The 20,656-nt window shown below is 40.8% G+C and overlaps 1 non-coding gene across 1 annotated transcript; it reads left to right on the forward strand.

Moving 5' to 3' along the window:
- Positions 1 to 18,194: 18,194 nt before the first annotated feature.
- LOC125600410 lies at positions 18,195 to 18,301 on the forward strand. The gene has a single exon (XR_007333786.1). It is a non-coding gene; the product is annotated as a small nucleolar RNA R71 (small nucleolar RNA).
- The last annotated feature ends 2,355 nt before the right edge of the window (positions 18,302 to 20,656 follow it).

A 20,656-nucleotide genomic window follows, 5' to 3' on the forward strand; every position in this document is an offset into this window, starting at 1 on the left:
TGTATGTGTTTCTTGCGTTTGGTACGAGCGTAAATGGGTTTCCTTTCATGCGCAAAGTTGTTGTCGTCGACGGTATGTTTCTTAATGGTAAATACAAAGGGACGTTACTCACAGCACTAGCTCAGGATGGTAACTTTCAGATTTTTCCAATAGCCTTCGCAGTGGTTGACACTGAAAATGATGATTCGTGGCATTGGTTTTTTTCGCAACTAAAACTTTTGATTCCTGACGACGAGGGTCTTGCGATAATCTCGGATAGGCATAACTCGATAGGGAAAGCAATTAGAAATGTGTATCCGTTAGTTGCTCGGGGAATATGCACCTACCATTTATATAAGAACATATTGGGACGGTACAAAGGAAAAGATGTATTTCGTCTGGTGAAGAAAGCGGCGAGATGTTTTAGGATGTCTGACTTTACTGCGATTTTCGAGGAGATTGAAGCGGTTAATCCTGCACTCCACGGCTACCTCCAAAGAGCTGATGTCCGGCTGTGGACGCGTGTTTATTTCCTGGGCGAGAGGTACAATTTGATGACTACGAACATAGCGGAATTAATGAACAGAGCATTGTCTAATGCTATAGGTCTTAACATTGTTCAAATATTATAATCAATACGGGTTATGATGACCAGATGGTTTGCTGAACGAAGAGAGGATGCCAGATCGCAGCCAACCACGCTAACGCGTGGTGTGGAGAAACTACTACATGTAAGTCAGTCGAAATAGTAAACGTAAGACAACCATTATAGTTCTTAAGTCAGCATTATAGTTCTTAAGTCAGCCTTTATATGTAATAAGTCAGCCGTTTCACATTTATTCTATTTTTCTTAATAGGGTCGTGTAACTGCCACCAGAGATTTGACGGTACAAAGGATTGATGATCATCACACTGAAGTTAAATATTGATCTTCTGGCGAGTATTTGAATGCTGTTAATTTGGTAGAGCGAAAGTGCACATGTCGGCGTTTCGAACGTGAAAAATTACAATGTGTACACGCAATCGCAGCCGCGGAGTACATGAATGTTTGTCGTATATCCCTGTGCAGTCCTTACTATAACATCGCTTATTTGGTGAGCGCATACGATGAATCGGTCATGCCGGTTGACTCATCGCAACCTGTTCTAGAAATCGTGGCTAACCAACCGTGCTTGCCCCCGTCTATTCGTCAACAACCAGGAAGACCTAAGAAAAATAGGATGAAATCTGCTTTAGAAGTTGCACTTGCAAACAAACGTCCTAGGAAAGAACACACATGTTCTCGATGTAGACAGAGTGGACATAATGCGAAAACTTGTCCGATGTAAGCAAATGTTGTAGGGATTTTCATGTTTTTGTATTACGACTGGGTTTTTGGTTTTCAAGTTCTTCTTTTACGGCTGACTTTTGGATTTTCATGTTCTTCTATTACGGCTGGGTTTTCGATTTTCATGTTCTTCTATTACGGGTGGGTTTTGGATTTTCAAGTTTTTGTATTACGGCTGGGTTTTGTTTTCATGTTTTTGTATTACGGGTGGGTTTTGATTTTCATTTTTTGACGTTTTTACACGCCAAAACAATGGCGGCATAATTAGCCATTTACAGCTGAGGAAATGGCGAAAACATCGAAAAACGTACTTAATAGTCCCTACATAACTTAATAGCCCCTACGTAATTATTGATGTCTTGAAATACGAAACGTCTGAGTTATTATAATAAACGGCTGATTTATTGAATGAAATACATTACGGCTGGGTTATTATAAATACATTTCTTTTACACGCCAAGAACAATGGCGACATAATTAGCCAGTTACAATTGAGGAAAATGGCGAAAACATCGAAAAACGTACTTAATAGTCCCTACATAACTTAATAGCTCATACGTAATTATTGATGTCTTGAAATACGAAACGTCTGAGATATTATAATAAACGGCTGATTTATTGAATGAAATAGATTACGACTGGGTTATGGAATAACTTCCCGCCCAAAATAAGACAAGTCGCAATATGAAAACCGTTGTGCTGCTGGTAAATAAGGAACAATTACATGTTCAACTCTCTATTGTTTTACAGAATTGCTCTCTCTCTCTAAATCAATTTCACCCCCCTGAGAGTAAATTGAATATTTCCTGATTCTTGAAATGCCTGAAGAAATTCAGGCGTTGGTGGTTGAACGTGTGCCCGGTAACTCCTTCCAAGATCTCTATGGCCTCAGAGCATCGTGCAAGTTGATGAAGGCGTTCGCAGATCGGCGTAGTGTATGCCATTTTTACGATGTATTATCCGTTCCATGGGGGCTCAATATGCCTGCTGAGTTGTTGAAAACTTGCTACGCTGAGAGAAATCCAGGCACACTTTATATAAAAGGTGTACAGTTTTTCTTCTCATTCAGCCTTAAAGAAGTAGGGCTTTCTGTAATAAAGCGTGCAGCAGATGCATGATATAAGCGTGCTGTGTATACACACGCAATTACTCGAGCAATCTTTTGGTGTGATGGGCAGTATTTTGATGGTATTCCAAGAGAAATAGTTGATAGGATCGAGAAACTAGTGTGATCTGTCAAATGGGGATGGGGTTTGTGGCATTCTGACGAGTTCCGTCAAAATAGGGCCAATGTGCAAATCTTGTGGAGCGATAATGTCTCTGCTTGTGGCACATTGATGTGACTAAGGATAACAACATGTGTGACCGCTGTTTTTGGATCAAAGAGATATGCATGTTCTTACGTGATTTTGAACCGATAAGCCTGTTTAGGGACACAAAGAAGTGGCAAAGATGTAAAGTTCTCATGTTCTTTGCTATGCCATTATGTATGTCGAACAACAAATTAATGTATTGAAGGCTGAGTTATTGTTTAATGACGGTTGAGTTACTGTTTAATGACGGTTGAGTTACATAAAACATAGGCTGACTTATAATTACATAAAACATAGGCATAGTTTAATTGTGGCTGAGTTATTGTGTAATCACGACTGAATTAGATCTGACTTAATAAAGGTTACGGCGTAAGTCTTCATAAAACATAGGCTGACTTATAATTACATAAAACATAGGCTGACTTATCATTAGTATGAAGCCTGAGTTATTTAATACGTTAAGTCTGAGTTACATAAAACCTAGGCTGACTTATAATTACAAAACACGACTACACACAATAGTAGTAGTAGCAAAGTAACGCCATTCTAACCCCACAAACAACCACATTCCTCAAAGACCGACCCTGACTCATACATTCTTCTCCTTTTCTCCCAGATTCCGTCTTCAGTCCTTCAATCTCTTTCTCCAAACGAGCAACGTTAAGTCTGAATTCGGAGATGTCTTTGTTCATGCCACTTATCAGTGACTTAATATCCTCAACCTCTACCACCAAACACTCATCCGCCCATTTGAGTAAATGTCTATGTTTTAACAAATATAACCTAGATCTAAGTATTACGTTACAGAACATGCGAAATAAGAACCAAAACAAACCTTGCTATATCCTTTAGCGCAGCAATAGTACAATCTTTCTGGATTTGTATAAATTTTGAGTAAAAATTTTAGAGGGTTCACCACACCAACATTGTATCGGCGTTCCTCTTTCCGCGTTCAAACGTCGTCTGTAAGAATTTTTTGAAACGCAGGATGAGGAAGACATTTTTATTCTCAATAAAATTTCAAAAAAAAACATTAGTGTGACTTTAGGGTGAGTAAGAAGACGACATCGTGAAACAACAACGTTTACTTTTTTTTCCTTTTTAAGTATTAAATATATAAAAATTTAATGTCTCGACATTGTAAATTACTCGACACATGCGTGCCAGCAGTTTATTTCAAACTCATCATAATTAGTCTCGATATTCTCATATTGTTGGCGGAGTTATTCCTCACACGCCATAATTAATCGACAACTTAGTCCAATCAAACAAGTGGAAACGTCTCATTAATAATGAAATGGGCGAGCGATAATCTACGTTGTGGTATAGACCTTCACTAAAACATTCACGACTGAGTTAGATTAGTACGTTTTGGCTGAGTTAACTTAACGTTGTGGCTGAGTTATATTAACATTCACAGCTGAATTACCTTATACGTTTTGACTGAGTTAACTTAAAGTTGTGGCTGAGTTATGTTAACAGATACGGCTGAATTACAATACATAAGTTAATACGAATTCGACATGTCGAATTACATTCAGAAACATAAAATATCAGGTTCAAAATACAGACAACGCATCACTCTCAGAAACCAAAATTGTCAGGACCAAACTCTTCAAACATGTGGACGAGATCACGCCAAACTCTAGAAATGGCGCATCTGGCAACAAAATAGCGTTCTGGCCACAAGATTAAAATGTGTCCAAACTGTCGAATTATGCCTTCGATCCCACGTGCTTTTGCGCTACAACAAAAAATATTACAAAACTGATGTTAAGAACACAGCTAATGTAGACAGAGTGGACAAACTATTAATATATCTAATATGGACACATATCCCGTCCTTACAGCGAGTTGAAGAAACCAGTGTTCCTTAATATGATTGGGAATGGCGCGGTATGTCGGCCAATCATGAACCCATCCTTCTACAAGAATCGACGGGATGACGAGGGAGAGATCACTTAAAAATTTGAACCAGGTAGTGCTGGTTGTGTCAAGCAAGTCACCCGGACCAGGGTATAGAAGACAGAGGTTTTCACGACTTGCAGAGCTTAGTATCGCATTGACATTGTTCTCTAACCTCGTTGAATTACCAAGAACAATCGGCATAACTTTTGATGGGGATAGAGAGATTTTGTTTAGGTTATTTCTAGAGAGAGAAAGGCGTAAGAAAAGGTTTAAGAGAGAGGACAATATATAGAGAGGTATATAGAACGTCAAACGTCACGAGTTAAAATTTCCCAAGATTCAGTTATCTTTTTCCCGCCAAACGTCAAGATTCAGTTATACTTCACGGCCGAGTTACTTTAACATTTACGGCTGACTTAGTAATTGGGGTTTAGGGTTGCTTATTTAGGGTTTAGGTTTGCTTTTTGGGGATTTTGGTTTAGGATTTGGATTTATGGTGCAAGAAATATAATAAATAACACAAATTCATGATAAATAACACAATAACAGTTTACGAGTTTTAAATATTGGTCACACCTTATATCTAAATGTAAGGTTTTAAGTAATCGTATGACAACGTATACATCAAGAACATGATCGATTTTAAACTCGTAAATTCAATAAAGAAGACACATTCAGTTGATTATATATTCACTTCAAATTGATAATTGGAGTTTCAATATAACATTTTAAAGTATAAACATTTCATTTTTTTTATTCTAGTGTATGTTTGAGGTATGGCTGAGTTATAATAGCGTAACAGCTGACTTATATGAACATTTTCGATTTTAGAGTATGTTTGGGGTATTGCTGAGTTATAAAAACGATATGACTGAGATATATTTGCTAAAGTCAAATACTTAATAACTTAAGTCAAGTACAAAATAACAAACACAGGTTCAATTGGACATCAAATTGTTCATCGCATTATTCCTCCTTCATCGAGGATCTCTGCTGCCATCTTCACCCTTAAACCTTGAATATTGTTATCGTTTATCCCATCAAAAGTTACACCAAGCGCTAGACACTCCACAAACTTCAACGAATACACCCCACAATCGCCAATCTGGGTGTTTTGTGGAGTGTATCTTTTGCTTCTCCTTCTGAATGCGAACTTCTTCTTACTAGGGGATCGGAGATTGGCAGGAATAAGTTCACTCAACATCACGGAAAGCATAAGCGTTAGCGGTTTAAATGAATATAGTATTCTCTGCTCACTTTTGGGTGTTGCATGTCCAAAGATTGGATCGTAGCAATCAATCTTCTCCTTCTTCAGATCCATGTGAAACGCCACCCAGTGATTTCCGCCGGTTTGAAGACATCCGTACAAGTGATCCACATCTTCATACCACTTCAAGTTTGTTGGACATTCAAGGGGAAGCTTACCGTTTATTAGATATTCATAACCATTGCCTTTGAACTTGATCATACTAGGTTTTATCTTGAACTGCTTGAAATCGTGAATCCAAAAACTTAACACCCAAACGTCAATGAAGGCAATCCGCTTGGACCAGAATGGGGTGGAATTTCGCATGGACCTTTTAATGAGGACCTTTATATACGCACCGACATGCTACACAAAGAATATTAACAAGTCAGCCGTAATCAAATATATAAGTCACCTGTAAACAAATATATAACTCAGCTGTAATATAATATATAACTCAGCCGTACTAAAGACTTACATTATCAAACAGCCATCCATATTCCTTTTCCGGCCACGGTCTTTCATGGATGAGTATGCTGTAGAAGTCACTCTCATGATCAGCTGAGAGGACTGCTGATTTATCTGCTGGTGCTGGTGGTTTGGGTGGAATTCCCTTAATGTGTTGCATCAGTTTATCGAATAGCACCGGATCAACATGTGCTAGAGGGTCATATATTGCTGATGAAGGCTTAACATTCTTCCTCATGCACGTCGTTCCATCGTCTCCAATGGACGGAAAAACTGGTGGTGAAGAAACTGCCGTCAATGCAAACCCTTTTGGAGATAATTGAACACATTTCTCTCGATATTCCTTGACTACGGCAGATCTAACCACTTCATGAATCTCGACATCAGACTCCGGCGCAAATTCGTTCTCTTCCGCAAGAACTTCGTCGTTCTTCATAGAACATTCACTATCCTCTCAAGCATGTTTTTGCTTCTTTAACTTAACATGTTTTTGCTTCTTTAGCTCAGCCAGTTTTTGCTTCTTTAACTCAGCCTCTTATCTCTTAGCCTCTACTTCTTGATTCTTTAACTCAGCCAGTTTTTGCTTCTTTAACTAAGCCTCTTTTCTCTTAGCGTCAGTCTTCTCCTTCCTCTTCAACGCAGCCTCTGCCTGCACTGCTTTTTTCTTATCAGAGGCATCCTCATCCTTTACAGTACACCTGCCCCTGCAGCCGCGTCTATAGGCAGGAACCTTAGCATCCTTATCATCCTTAGTAGCCTTTGAAGGAGAAACATATACGAAATCAAGATCAGTAGCTTTAGCGACACTACCAAACTCCTCAGCCAAAGTCTTTTCACCCCTGTATCCTTACCAAACTCCTCACCCAAAGTCCTTTTCACCCTTGTATCCTTATCAAACTCCTCAGCTGATGTTAGGAGTTTTCAAGGCTCCTAATCAAATGTTATAGTATAAAGGATGTCAAACCAGTTCTAAGTGATTCTAAAGCAAAGGGAATGAAAGACCATGCTTAATCTAAATGCTATCAATTGGTAAGATGAATTTGAACTAAAATACTACTAAAATGCAATAAAGAACAAAGCTTTTCTTTCTTATGAGATGGGAGAATTCATGGGCTAAGGGAATTGACCTTGGGTGATCAAGTTTCAATATAAAGGTAGTATCTTTCAATCAATCTATCAACCTTAGACCTAGACACAATCCTAAACAAATTCTATCTCTAGATGAATGCTCATTCACTAAGATAACTCAAGCATCAAATTTCTTTGGTTGAATATTATCTAAGCAATCATTAATTTCAAGTCCATTAGCCATCTTAACACCTTTAACATCAAACCTCTTTGGTAAAGAATGTTAAAAGCTTAGTAGAGTTGGTTTAGGCATTTCATCGAACACCTTTCGGGTGTGAAATGCCTAAAGCTCAACTTTAGAGAGGCCAACTCTAAAACTGTATTAAAGCACTTTACTAGCAAGGAACAAGATGGATCTGTGCTACAACACCTTAGATCTAGCCTAATCACCCTTAGTCTTCCTAACCCATAAATCCAAATATGACTACTCACTAATCTTCATGATAAACCCAAAAATCAATGATGATTTGGTGTTAATCATGATTAGTGATCAAATTAACAAAGCAATCCCAAAGGATAATGATCAAGATTAGGTCTTTTACCTAAAGGTTCTTTTTTGATTAGATAGAAAACAAGATAAGTCCCAACTTTAGGATTACAAGAGTATTTATATGTCATTGGTAAACCTAATGGTTTCCATTAAAAAGTCTAAAAAACCCCTTAAAAACATTAAAATCCGACTAAAGATAAGTTTCGACTCGGGTAGAAATGGACGGGCACAACCCGCGTCGGATCGTCGTCGAGGCTTCTCCGTCATGCGCGCGGGTAGGCGATCCCGCGTGGCTCCATCCCGCATGACTCTATCGGTTCCTTCTCTTCGTGACGCGGGTAAGGGAACCCGCGTGAGCTCAACCTGCGTCAAGACGTTGAGCAGCTTCATTATCGTGCGTGCGGGTAGGCCATCCCGCGTGATCCAAGCCGCGTTAGATCGTCGATGATGCTGCTTCTTCATGCGCGCGGGTAATGGATCCCGCATCGTTCGACCCGCGCTGGAGCTCATGTTGCGTCCTCTCGACTCGGCGAAGCGGGTGAGTGAACCCGCGTTGGCTTAACCCGAGTTGAACTCGTCTGATCCGGAACAATGTTCATTCTTCACTCCTTTTTAACCAAAATGTTTCCAAACACCTCCAATCACTCCATAGGACACTCCAATACCTAATAAAGACATATGAATGCAATATAGATCCTAAAGATGCTAAATTCCTAATCTATATGATCATTATGTGCAAAATGGAGACTTAAAACAATGCAAATATGCAAGATATCAACTCCCCCAAACTTGTTCTTTACTTGTCCTCAAGTGAACTTGCAAGAACTCATATAGGAGAGAGGTTTGAAGGTGGGAACTCATAGCCAAAAGTAACACTTCCTAGCACTCAACTTAATATCCTAAAGAAACATAGCAAATAGCATGAGCAACTCTCTTATTATACTCTAGCTTCTTTAGGCCTATCCCTACTCTTATGCCTCTCACAAGTCGCAATACTCATCAACTAACAAGTCCCTTCAACCAGCTCTCACATTGATTCACACACACGCACGCAAGGTGAATTCTCACAAATGGGCACATGATCTCAATCATTTGGCTAGGTAAGCAATGGTCTAATATGAATGAAGAGAAGGGTTCAAATGTTATCATTTCAAGGTGGTTATCACTCAAAAACAAAGAGCTTGATCATTATGCAAAATTTATCTAAGACTAGAAGCAACTCATGCATACATAGATTCATTCTCATCATTCTACCCCTTTTTTTCTTTTTTAAGTTATCACAAGTTCTACCCTTTTATCATCATCTCAAAACTAAAATAACACCCACACACATCACTCACCCAATGAACAACTCTCTTTTTCTTTTGACTCAACCAACTAGGGATTTTAATTCACTTTTTACATGCTCTAGCTCTTTCTCATTTCCTTCCCCACCTTCTCTTTGATTCTTTTCTCTTTTTTTTTTTTATAAGGGCGAAGGTTCTTTTGTACATAATCTAAAGGCTTCATACTTTCCTTTTGTCCTTAGAGTTTTCTTTTCTATTGACACTCTTTCGTTCATATTTCTCATATTTCTCACTCCCCAAACCCAAGATATTGAAATTTAGAACACACAAACCCCTCTCACCATTCCCAAATGCTAGCTCATTTTGCTAGCAAGAGATGAGAACCAATCTATGTCGCCTCCAATACTCTCAAGATTTTGCACATGACAAGCTATCAAAAGAGGTCTCACTCATGCAATTCACTGTTTGGTCTCAAAGAATGGTTAGGGTTGTAGGGTGTGGAGTGCCATTTGGGTTAACAAAGATTGGTATAAATGAAGAAGATAACCCAAATGTGTATGAGATCCATGATCAAGTGTGCAAATGCCCATATGCAAGAGAGATTAAGTTCATTCAAGCCAAGTTCAGATTGGAGCTGATCTTAAGAACAATGCCAATATCAAGCAAGCAAACAAGTTTCAAGAAGAGTTTTCAAGGCTCGAAACGTGCAAGGCTTTCAAGAGATGCTTAAGATACTTGATATGTTTAACTTGGGTGTCACTTTGAGTTCTAGACAAGAGTTACTTTACAAGGCATTTTAAATCATTGTTCCTAATGCAAGTGAAATGCAACCTATATGCTCTAGACTCAATCCTAAAAGTGCAAGTGATGCAACTACATGTTTCTTTTTGTGTTTTTCAAATTTTTTAATTTTTTTGGTTTTTCTATGCATATATGTATGTACAATGCAATGCGTGAGACTCAAATCATCAAATAAAATATGATCAAATACTTGGTACCTCCCCCAAACTTAGTTCACACAGTCTCTGTGTTAGGAAGTTGAAGTAGATACCGAAAATAGAGATAAATGCAAAGAAAAACTGGTATATACAATGGAAAGGTGGAGGAGTACCTCAATAGGGAGCGTGGGAAGAGGCCGATGCCTCATCCTCGGTGTCAGCTTCCTTATCTGTCGAGGCAAGGGATGGAGATTTGTTTCCTGAATCGGATGGTTGAGCTGGTGGGTTTCTCTTCCGGCGGAGCAGCTGTTTCTTGGTGGCGGGAAAACTGAGTGCCAAAGGATCTATTGGGGGCTGCGGCTGGGGGTAAGGAAGTCAAAGTCTGATGATGAGCATCCTGCCACAGCTCCTCTAGTCAGTATATCAGCCACCTTCTTCATGAACTGAGCTGAAGCTTCTGCTTGCCTCTTCACAGTCTTACTCAACTTCTTACATTTGTCCTTGAGCTTGAAGATAGTTCTGTCCTGAGCTTTGTTCCACCTTTGGAGGTTGCCAATATGCTCATGAGCTTGGCAACGGGGACCATTCGGTAAGGCTCCAGGACGTTGCTCAAAGTGGTAACGAGGAGGACCAAAGAGGAGCTCAGAGTTTAAACCGGAAGTGTCCTCTTGGAACACACCACATCTATTTGCAGTCTTCTTCTTCTTGGGAGATCTCATGGGGCCTAGAGTACCATGGGGTTCAAGGAGGTGTTCTTCCCCAATATCAAAGCTAATAGCTCCTGGTCGCGTCAAGCTCGTGAGGTCCCAATTTGGGAGAAGCACTTCAACCTCCTTTGTAGACTGTAGGTAAGAGTAGACACAAGTTCCCTCGAACCTTCCACTGAAGTACTGAGCTTTCTTCAAGTAGCTTCCATCCATGAAAGCAGGACCAGTTGGATCATCTTCTAAGGGTATATCCTTGAACTTAATCAGTGGAGTTATCAAGCCACCAATTCCAATCTGAGGTTTCGTGTCACTCGTTGTCCAAGCCCACTCTTTGTAGTGGATGAGGTGCTTCACAAAGAATCCCACCATTCCAAAATTCTTGTAGAAATCAGTGCTGACAAGAGGCAACTGAGATGGGTGAGCATAATGTTGGACGGTTTGGTGAAGAAGTTGTAGCTCCTCATCATTAACAGTGTCTGGTTCTTTCCTTGGGAAAATGGTGTGGACAATCAACCGGTGGAGATAGCGCACGGAAGGATGGCGAATAGAGGCGTTCTTGTCGCGGCTTGCCTTGCGACTCTTCCCCGCCAACACCTTCCAAACCATTTTGGCAATGTTCTCCTCCTTAGTTGCATCATAAGATATGGGGATGGATGATTCCTCCAAATCCTTAAGACAAAGTGTTTGTCCAACCTCCTTGAAGGTCATGTAGTAAACCTTCCCATGGATCTTGAATTTGATCTTTCCCCATCCTTGCCTCACATGTTTGGTGGTGTGAAAGGTGGCCTCTAATGATGCCAAGAACTAACATGACTCATCTTCATAGGTAGGGTAGACCATAGTGAATAAGCTTTGCATGTTCATGTGCTCCAACATTTGCTTAATGTCGTCACCTATCTCCAACTCTTCCATAATCTTGATATCCGTAAATCGAGTTGGAGGCCACAACACACCATTCTTCAAATGCCCATATAGCTCATCTTCAGTTGGTGTCTTGGTTCTATCCCTCTCAGTATCAACCTTCTTCCCTTTAATCACTTTGGCTTTCTTGAGGGGAGCTGGTCTTCTTCAGTGATGTCTTCATTTTCCTCCACTTGAGGAAGAGCTACCCCCTTGCCTTTTGGTTCCTTAGATCTTTTGGGATGGGCTGGCCTTCTACCGCTAGCATCCAATCCCTCGGCAGTTATAACCCGCTTGCCATCTCTCTTCTTTGCCGCCAAGGCTTGTTGCCTAGAAGTTCCTCCCGTTGTAGATTCGGAGGTTAAAGGCTTCCTATGTCTAGCAGTCTCTTGCTTGGCAAGTTCTTGTTTCTCGGTCTCTATCTTGTGTTGATCATTTCTCCCCATTTGTACCTGACAATATCAAACCTTGGAAAAGGATAAGCAAATGGAAGTAGGAAACTTGATAATGCAAATGTTAATTCAATTCATGATCACTTAGCTTAAGCAAAACTATCACATTGCACACAAGTTATTGATATAAGGCCACAAGAGATGGATGTAAGCAAAGAATAATGCTTTTAAGCAAAATTTAAGCATCAAATGAGTTCTTCAATTAGAAAGTTCTCTAATTAAGTTCTCAAACTCCCTAACTAACCAAACCAAGCCAAAGTCATATAGAATTATAGTATTTTCGAAAAATCCCCAAATCTCATGAACCCTAATTTTTAAAGTTCAAATTCAACTCAAATTCACCATAGAATCAACAACCCAACATGATATATTAGCTTTCTCTAGTCTATTTCACAAGAATTAAGCAAGAGAAAGATCAAATTTCAAGTTCAAATTTCTAGGGTTCATGAGGCCTACGAAATTGATCCTTGTGATACAATACTTTTCTTTGGATGAAAGGAAATGACAAGTTGAATCAAGAAAACAGACTACAGGGGCGAAAGCTTGGATTCAAGAAAAAGAATGGAGTGATTTGGTGGAGAATTGAGTAAGATATGGGGTGATTTGGTGTGGGAGGTTTGGATGTTTTGTGAAAGAGAGATAGAGGAAAAGGGAGAGAGAGACGCGGGTAGGGGGTGTTTTAGGGTTGAACCGGGTCGGTTTGTCGGGTCAGGTCACCGGGTTTAAGGGTAGAAATCATACCTGAGCGGGTTTTGACCCGTCGACGCGGGTGGGAGAAACTCGTGCGACCCCGCGTGCGTCACCCTGCGTCATAATATCTCCGAATGCAACTGTCGTGCGAGCGGGTAGAGGAACCCGCGTGACCTCAACCCGCGTGAGATTTTCGTCACCGACCAAATTCGTGCGAGCGGGTAAGGGAACCCGCGTCGCTTAACCCACATTGGCTCCTCTAGAGATCTCTTCAGCTCGCGTCATGCGGGTAAGCTATCCCGCGTGAGTTACTCCATACCATTTTTTTTTTATGTACAAGGATAGACATGGGACTTCCTCCCAAGTGAGCTTGTTTTAAGTCTCTAGCTTGACTTTGTTTTCCTTTGGCTAGGTGGTGACGGGGTCGGAGAGTGAAACCGAGATTCTTTCCTCCTCCATTGTGGTTCCCATGTAGAGCTTAACTCTTTGTCCATTGACTGTAAAGTCTCCACCATTCTTGTCCCATAACACAATTGCCCCATATGGCCTAACTTCCTTTATCTTGAAAGGACCGGACCATCTTGACTTGAGCTTCCCAGGAAACAACTTCAGTCTAGATTTGTAGAGAAGCACTTGATCTCCAGCACTGAATTCTCTCTTCAAGATCTTCTTGTCATGAAAAGCTTTGGTTTTCTCCTTATAAATCCTTGAGTTCTCAAAAGCATCCAGTCTAATCTCATCAAGCTCATTGAGTTGGAGAAGTCTCTTCTCTTTGGCACTCTTGATAACGAAATTTAGCAACTTAACAGCCCACAATGCCTTGTACTCAAGCTCAACTGGTAGATGACAAGCCTTTCCATACACAAGGTTGAAAGGTGTGGTTCCCGAAGGAGTCTTGTAAGCAGTCCTATAAGCCAAAAGTGCATCATCTAGCTTGATAGACCAATCCTTTCTTGTAGTTCCCATAGTTTTCTCCAAAATAGACTTAATTTCTCTGTTGGAGATCTCAACTTGACCACTTGTTTGAGGATGGTAAGGGGTATCAACCTTATGCTTCACACCATTCTTCTTGAGAAGATTCTCAAACAGCTTGTTGATGAAATGAGATCCTCCATCACTGATCACAACTCTTGGGACTCCAAATCTTGGAAAGATGGTGCTCTTGAACATCTTGATCACCACTCTAGAATCATTGGTGGGACTTGCTACAGCTGCCACCCACTTGGAGACATAGTCAACAGCTACGAGGATGTATTTATTGCCAAAAGATGATGGGAATGGTCCCATGAAATCAATACCCCATACATCAAACACCTCCACTTCTAGAATTGGGTTTTGAGGCATCACATTCATTTTGGTGATGTTCCCTCTCCTTTGGCATGAATCATACTTAGCGACAAAGTCTTGAGTGTCTTTGAATATATGAGGCCACCAAAACCCAGCTTGTAACACCTTCGAAACAGTCTTGAAAGTAGCGAAATGGCCTCCATAGGATGATCCATGACAGTGTGTAAGGATCCCTTCAACTTCTTCTTCAGCTACTACTCTTCTATAGAGTTGATCTCTACAAAGGACGTAGAGGTAAGGCTCATCCCAATAGTATCTCTTCACATCTTTGTAGAACTTCTTCTTGGCATATCCTTCAAGACCCATTGGTTCTCTTCCACAAGCTAAGTAGTACACCAAATCAGCATACCAAGGGCCTTTCTCTTCATTTGCCTTCACCTCTTCAAGCTTCTTTCCAGTATCACAAACTGCTACCACTGTTCTAATTGCCATGATTTGTTCTTCTGGAAGCCCTTCATCAATGGGGATCCCACACTCAATCTTCAGTCTAGACAAGTGATCAGCTACACCATTCTCAACTCATGGCTTGTCTTTGATCTCAAGGTCAAACTCTTGTAACAGCAAGATCCACCTCAACAGCCTTGGCTTAGCATCCTTCTTGGCCATGAGGTGTCTTAATGCAGTATGATCAGTGTGGACTATGACTTTTGACCCAACCAAATAGCTTCTGAACTTCTCAAAGGCATAGACAATGGCTAGCAGCTCCTTCTCAGTTGTAGCATACTTCATTTGGGCTTCATCAAGAGTTTTACTCGCATAGTAGATCACATGAGTCTTCTTGTCCTTCTTTTGGCCAAGAACAGCTCCCACAGCATAGTCACTAGCATCACACATGATCTCAAAGGGAAGATCCCAATCTTGTGGCTGCACAATGGGGGCACTAACCAGCTTGTCCTTCAACTTCTTGAATGCTTATAGACATTCCCAATTAAAGTTGAATGTAGCTTCCTTGCATAGAAGCTTAGTCATTGGCCTAGCTATCATGGAGAAGTCTTTGATGAATCTTCTATAGAACCCAGCATGACCAAGGAAGCTTCTAATATCTTTCACTGTCTTTGGTGGAGCTAACCCAACCATCACTTCAATCTTAGCCTTTTCCACCTCAATCTCTTTCTCTGAAATCTTGTGTCCAAGCACAATCCCTTCTTTAACCATGAAGTGACACTTTTCCCAGTTCAGCACAAGGTTGATGTCTTCACATCGCTTTAGGACCCTGCTAAGATTGGACAAACAAGCAGAAAACGAAGATCCGTAGACGGAGAAGTCATCCATGAACACCTCCACAACATCTTCTATAAGATCAGAGAAAATAGACATCATGCACCTTTGGAAGGTGGCTGGAGCATTACATAGCCCAAATGGCATCCTTCGATAAGCAAAAGTACCATAAGGGCATGTGAATGTTGTTTTCTCTTGATCATTTGGATGTATGGGTATTTGGAAGAACCCTGAATACCCATCAAGAAATCAATAATAGAGATGATTTGCAAGTCTCTCAAGCATTTGATCAATGAATGGCAATGGAAAATGATCCTTTCTAGATGCTGAGTTTAATTTTCTATAATCTATGCACATCCTATGTCCTGTTATTGTTCTTGTTGGAATTAGTTCATTCTTATCATTTTTAACCACAGTTATTCCACCCTTTTTTGGGACAACATGCACAGGAGACACCCATTTGCTATCCGAAATAGGATAGATTACTCCTGCATCTAGGAGTTTTAGAATCTCTTTCTTAACAACATCTTTCAAGTTGGGGTTCAACCTTCTTTGATGTTCTATAGAAGTCATAGATTCATCCTCTAGATGTATCCTATGCATGCATGAAGAAGGTGACAACCCTTTAATATCATCTAGTGAGTAGCCTATTGTCTTTCTATACTTTTTCAGTTCATTCAAAAGTTTAGACAATTCATTTTCATTCAGTTCACTACTCACTATGACAGGGTAAGTCTCATTAGGGCCAAGAAAAGCATACCTTACACCTTGGGGAAGAGGTTTAAGCTCCACTTTAGGCGCCTTGAGTTCACTCCAGTCCTCTTGATGAATGTCTTCTTGTTGAGTAGCTGAGGCAGCATGTTGAATCTCATGTGTAAGCTCCTCATTCTGATCCTCACCACCAATCTCCTTGTGAGAATCCAACACCTTCACATAGGCATCACTTTTCTTGTTCTCAATCACTTGGACCTCTCTTTCAATTGTTAAAGCATGCTGTAGAGGGTCTTCAAGTGCCAACTCCTCTAGAAGCTCATCAGCTAGAGCATCCATTTCATCTATGTAGAAAACTTGGTTCTGAATGGTTGGCCTCTTCATCACTTCATTGATGTCGAAGTGGACGATGTTCCCTTTTCAAAGATGAAGATCAATCTTTCCTTCTCTAACATTCACAAAAGCTCCTGCTGTGGTAAGAATGGTCTTCCAAGGATCAAAGGGTCTCTGGCTTCCTCACCCATCTCCAACACAACAAAATTAGTAGGGATCTCAAAGTTACCAACCATCAAGGGAAGGTCTTCTAGGATACCAACAGGAATCTTTACTGATCTATCAGCCAACACCAAAGAGAGTCTACACTTCTTGTATTGAGTAAATCCAAGCTTTTTTGCAATAAACAAAGGCATCAAGCTGACACTAGCTCCAAGATCGCATAGACACCGCTCAAACACCATAGGTCCTAGAGCACAAGGTAAGGTGAAACATCCTGGATCTTCTAGCTTTCTTGGAACATCTAACCTCTGGATAATGGCGCTGCATTCGTGTGTTAAGATCATCATACCTTCTATCTCTTTCTTTTTTGCAGCCACAACATCTTTCAAGAATTTTCCGTACTGAGGGACAAACATAAAAGCATCAATGATGGGCATTGTGACCTGAACTTCACTCATTTGTTTCTCAAAGAGTGCCCTGTACTTCTCCAATAGCTGTCTTTTGAATCTTCCAGGGAATGGCAGCTTTGGCTCATAGGGAGGAGGAACAAAAGAGGATTCCTTCGTTGGAGTAGCAGTTTCACCATGTTTCACTGTCCTCTTTTCCTGTCCAACCTTCCCTTTACCCTTAGCTTCAACAATCTTTTCCAGAATCTCTTCATCAACCTTCTCATCTACAATCACCACTTCATCATCAATGTTTATGGCCACCTCCCCACCTTGTTTTTCACCATCCTTGGTGAGAACTCTTGGAGGCAACTCTCTACCACTCTGTAGGGTGATTGCCTTCATTGTTTCCATGGGATTTGCTCTGGCTTTCCAGGTAATGACCCTTGTTGGCGACTTGGCTGAGAATTCAAAGAAGCAAACTGGTTCTCCAAATTTCGGATCTTGTTGTTGAGCTCATTGTAGCTTCCATCAATCTTGGAGTGAATGTTCTTGAACTCATAGCCCATTGTTTTCTCATTCTTTACCTGAAAATCCAAGAGTTTTTTGAACTTTGCATCCACACTTGTATCTGAAGCTGGAGCTTGTGAAGAACTTCCTTGGACTTGAGTAGACTGATTGCTGTGATTGTTGAAACCAGGAGGGATGTTTTACCTAGGCTGATAGCCCCTTGCTGAATGTTCTGCTTTGGCTGGTAGCCTCCTTGCTGGTTGTTGGAGTAAGACCTTTGCTGGTAGTTGTTGTACTGAAAGTTAGGTTTCTTCCTGTACCAAGTACCATTGTTGTTGATGAAGCATAGCTCTTCTTGGCCTTCAAAACCATCAACCTCATTGACCTTAGGAGGAACCTCTTGACTAGGACCACCCACAAAGTTCATCTGCTCCTGTTTAGCTTGGTTGGAAAGAAGCAAATCCATCTTCTCTTGCAAGGACTTGATCTCTTTCTTTGTCTGCTGATCATCACTTCTGTTGACCCTATCATGCTCCTCACTGTACACCGAGTCACTCTTGGCCATGTTCTCTACTAGTTCCTCTGCCTCTTCCTCAGTTCTTCCCAAGAAGAAACCATTGCTGGCAGTATCAAGCATGTTTCTGCACTGTGGTAGAGCTCCTCTATAGAAAATGCTAAGCAAACTCTCCTTGCTGAAACCATGATGAGGGCATTGAGAACATTAGCCCTTGAACCTCTCCCATGCTTCACTGAAGCTCTCTAGACCTTTCTGTTGAAACCCAGATATTTCATTCTTGATCTTAGTTGTTCTTGAAGTAGAGAAGAACTTGTCCAGGAAAGCTCTCTTACACTCTTCCCAAGTAGTGACAGTGTCACTTGGGAGAGTCTTCTCCCACTGGTGTGCCTTGTCTCCCAAAGAGAAAGGGAACAGCTTCAACTTGAAAGCATCTTCAGAAATACCATTAGTCTTGGACAAGCCACAATATTTATCAAACTTGTACAAGTGATCAAAAGGGTCTTCAGCAGCAAGACCATGATACTTGTTGTTCTCTATGGTGTTGAGCAGTCCTGACTTGATCTCAAAGTTGTTGTTCTCCACTGGTGGTGCTCTGATTCCCAACCTATGACCATTAATGTGAGGTGATCATAGGCTTCAATGGCACGAGCTTGGCGCGGTGGATGTTGTGGCTGGCGCTGTGGTTGAAGGTGATCAGCTCTTGGATCAATGCCCCCTAGGGCATCACCATCTTGAGGCAGATTCTCCATATCAAATCCCAACCTTTGCAAGTGAGCCTGTTGCTCTACTTCTCTTCTCTGTCTTGCAATCTCCCTCTCAAGTGCTCTAATGTCTTCCACTCTTGGAACTAGGTTTGTTGCATCTCTGCTTCTTGTGATCATACACCTGAAATGCAAAGGGAGAAAAAGAAAGAGAAGCAATAACACAATTAAATAAAAATTGACTTAGTCTCAAGCAAGTGACTAAATCCCAATGTCACAATCAACTTAGAATTTGGCAACGGCGCCAATTTGATGTTAGGAGTTTTCAAGGCTCCTAATCAAATGTTATAGTATAAAGGATGTCAACCATGTCTAAGTGATTCTAAAGCAAAGAGAATGAAAGACCATGCTTAATCTAAATGCTATCAATTGGCAAGATGATTTTGAACTAGAATACTACTAAAATGCAATAAAGAACAAAGCTTTTCTTTCTTATGAGATGGGAGAATTCATAGGCTAAGGAAATTGACCTTGGGTGATCAAGTTTCAATCTAAAGGTAGTATCTTTCAATCAATCTATCAACCTTAGACCTAGACACAATCCTAAACAAACTCTATCTCTAGATGAATGTTCATTCACTAAGATAACTCAAGCATCAAATTTCTTTGGTTGAATATTATCTAAGCAATCATTAATTTCAAGTCCATTTCTTGGTTGAATATTATCTAAGCCATCTTAACATCTTTAACATCAAATCTCTTTGGTAAAGAATGTTAAAAGCTTAGTAGAGTTGGTTCATGCATTTCATCGAACACCTTCGGGTATGAAATGCCTAAAGCTCAACTTTAGAGAGGCCAACTCTAAAACTGTATTAAAGCACTTTACTAGCAAGGAACAAGATGGATCTGTGCTACAACACCTTAGATCTAGCCTAATCACCCTTAGTCTTCCTAACCCATGAATCCAAATATGACTACTCACTAATCTTCATGATAAACCCAAGAATCAATGATGATTTGGTGTTAATCATGATTAGTGATCAAATTAACAAAGCAATCCCAAAGGATAATGATCAAGATTAGGTCTTTTACCTAAAGGTTCCTTTTGATTAGATAGAAAACAAGATAAGTCTCAACTTTGGGATTACAAGAGTATTTATATGTCATTGGTAAACCTAATGGTTTCATTAAAAAGTCTAAAAAGCCCCTTAAAAAACATTAAAATCTGACTAAAGATAAGTTTTGACTCGGGTAGAAATGGACGGGCACAACCCACGTCAGCCAACCCGCGTCGGATCGTCGTCAAGGCTTCTACTCATGCGCGCGGGTAGGCGATCCCGTGTGGCTCCATCCCGCGTGACTCTATCGGTTCCTTCTCTTCGTGATGCGGGTAAGGGAACCCGCGTGAGCTCAACCTGCGTCAAGACGTCGAGAAGCTCCATTCTCGTGCGTGCGGGTAGGCCATCCCGCGTGATCCAAGCCGCGTTGGATCGTCGATGATGCTGCTTCTTCATGCGCGCGGGTAATGGATCCCGCGTTGTTCGACCCGCGCTGGAGCTCATGTTACGTCCTCTCGACTCGGCGACGCGGGTGAGTGAACCCGTGTGGCTAACACCGAGTTGAACTCGTCAGATCCGGAAAAATGTTCATTATTCACTCCTTTTTAACCAAAATGTTTCCAAACACCTCCAATCACTCCATAGGACACTCCAATACCTGATAAAGACATATGAATGCAATATGAATCCTAAAGATGCTAATCCTAATCTATATGATCATTATGTGCAAAATGGAGACTTAAAGCAATGCAAATATGCAAGATCATCAGCCAAAGTCCATTCCCATGTCCTTACAGGGAGTCTCGCCGACGAACGATGGACTATTGAATACTTCTGCTGCGTATTCTGCTGCGGTGATGGCAAAGATTCTTCTTCGCCGC

Source organism: Brassica napus, unplaced genomic scaffold, assembly GCF_020379485.1.
Source record: "Brassica napus cultivar Da-Ae unplaced genomic scaffold, Da-Ae ScsIHWf_2242;HRSCAF=2895, whole genome shotgun sequence".
Lineage (NCBI taxonomy): Eukaryota > Viridiplantae > Streptophyta > Magnoliopsida > Brassicales > Brassicaceae > Brassica > Brassica napus.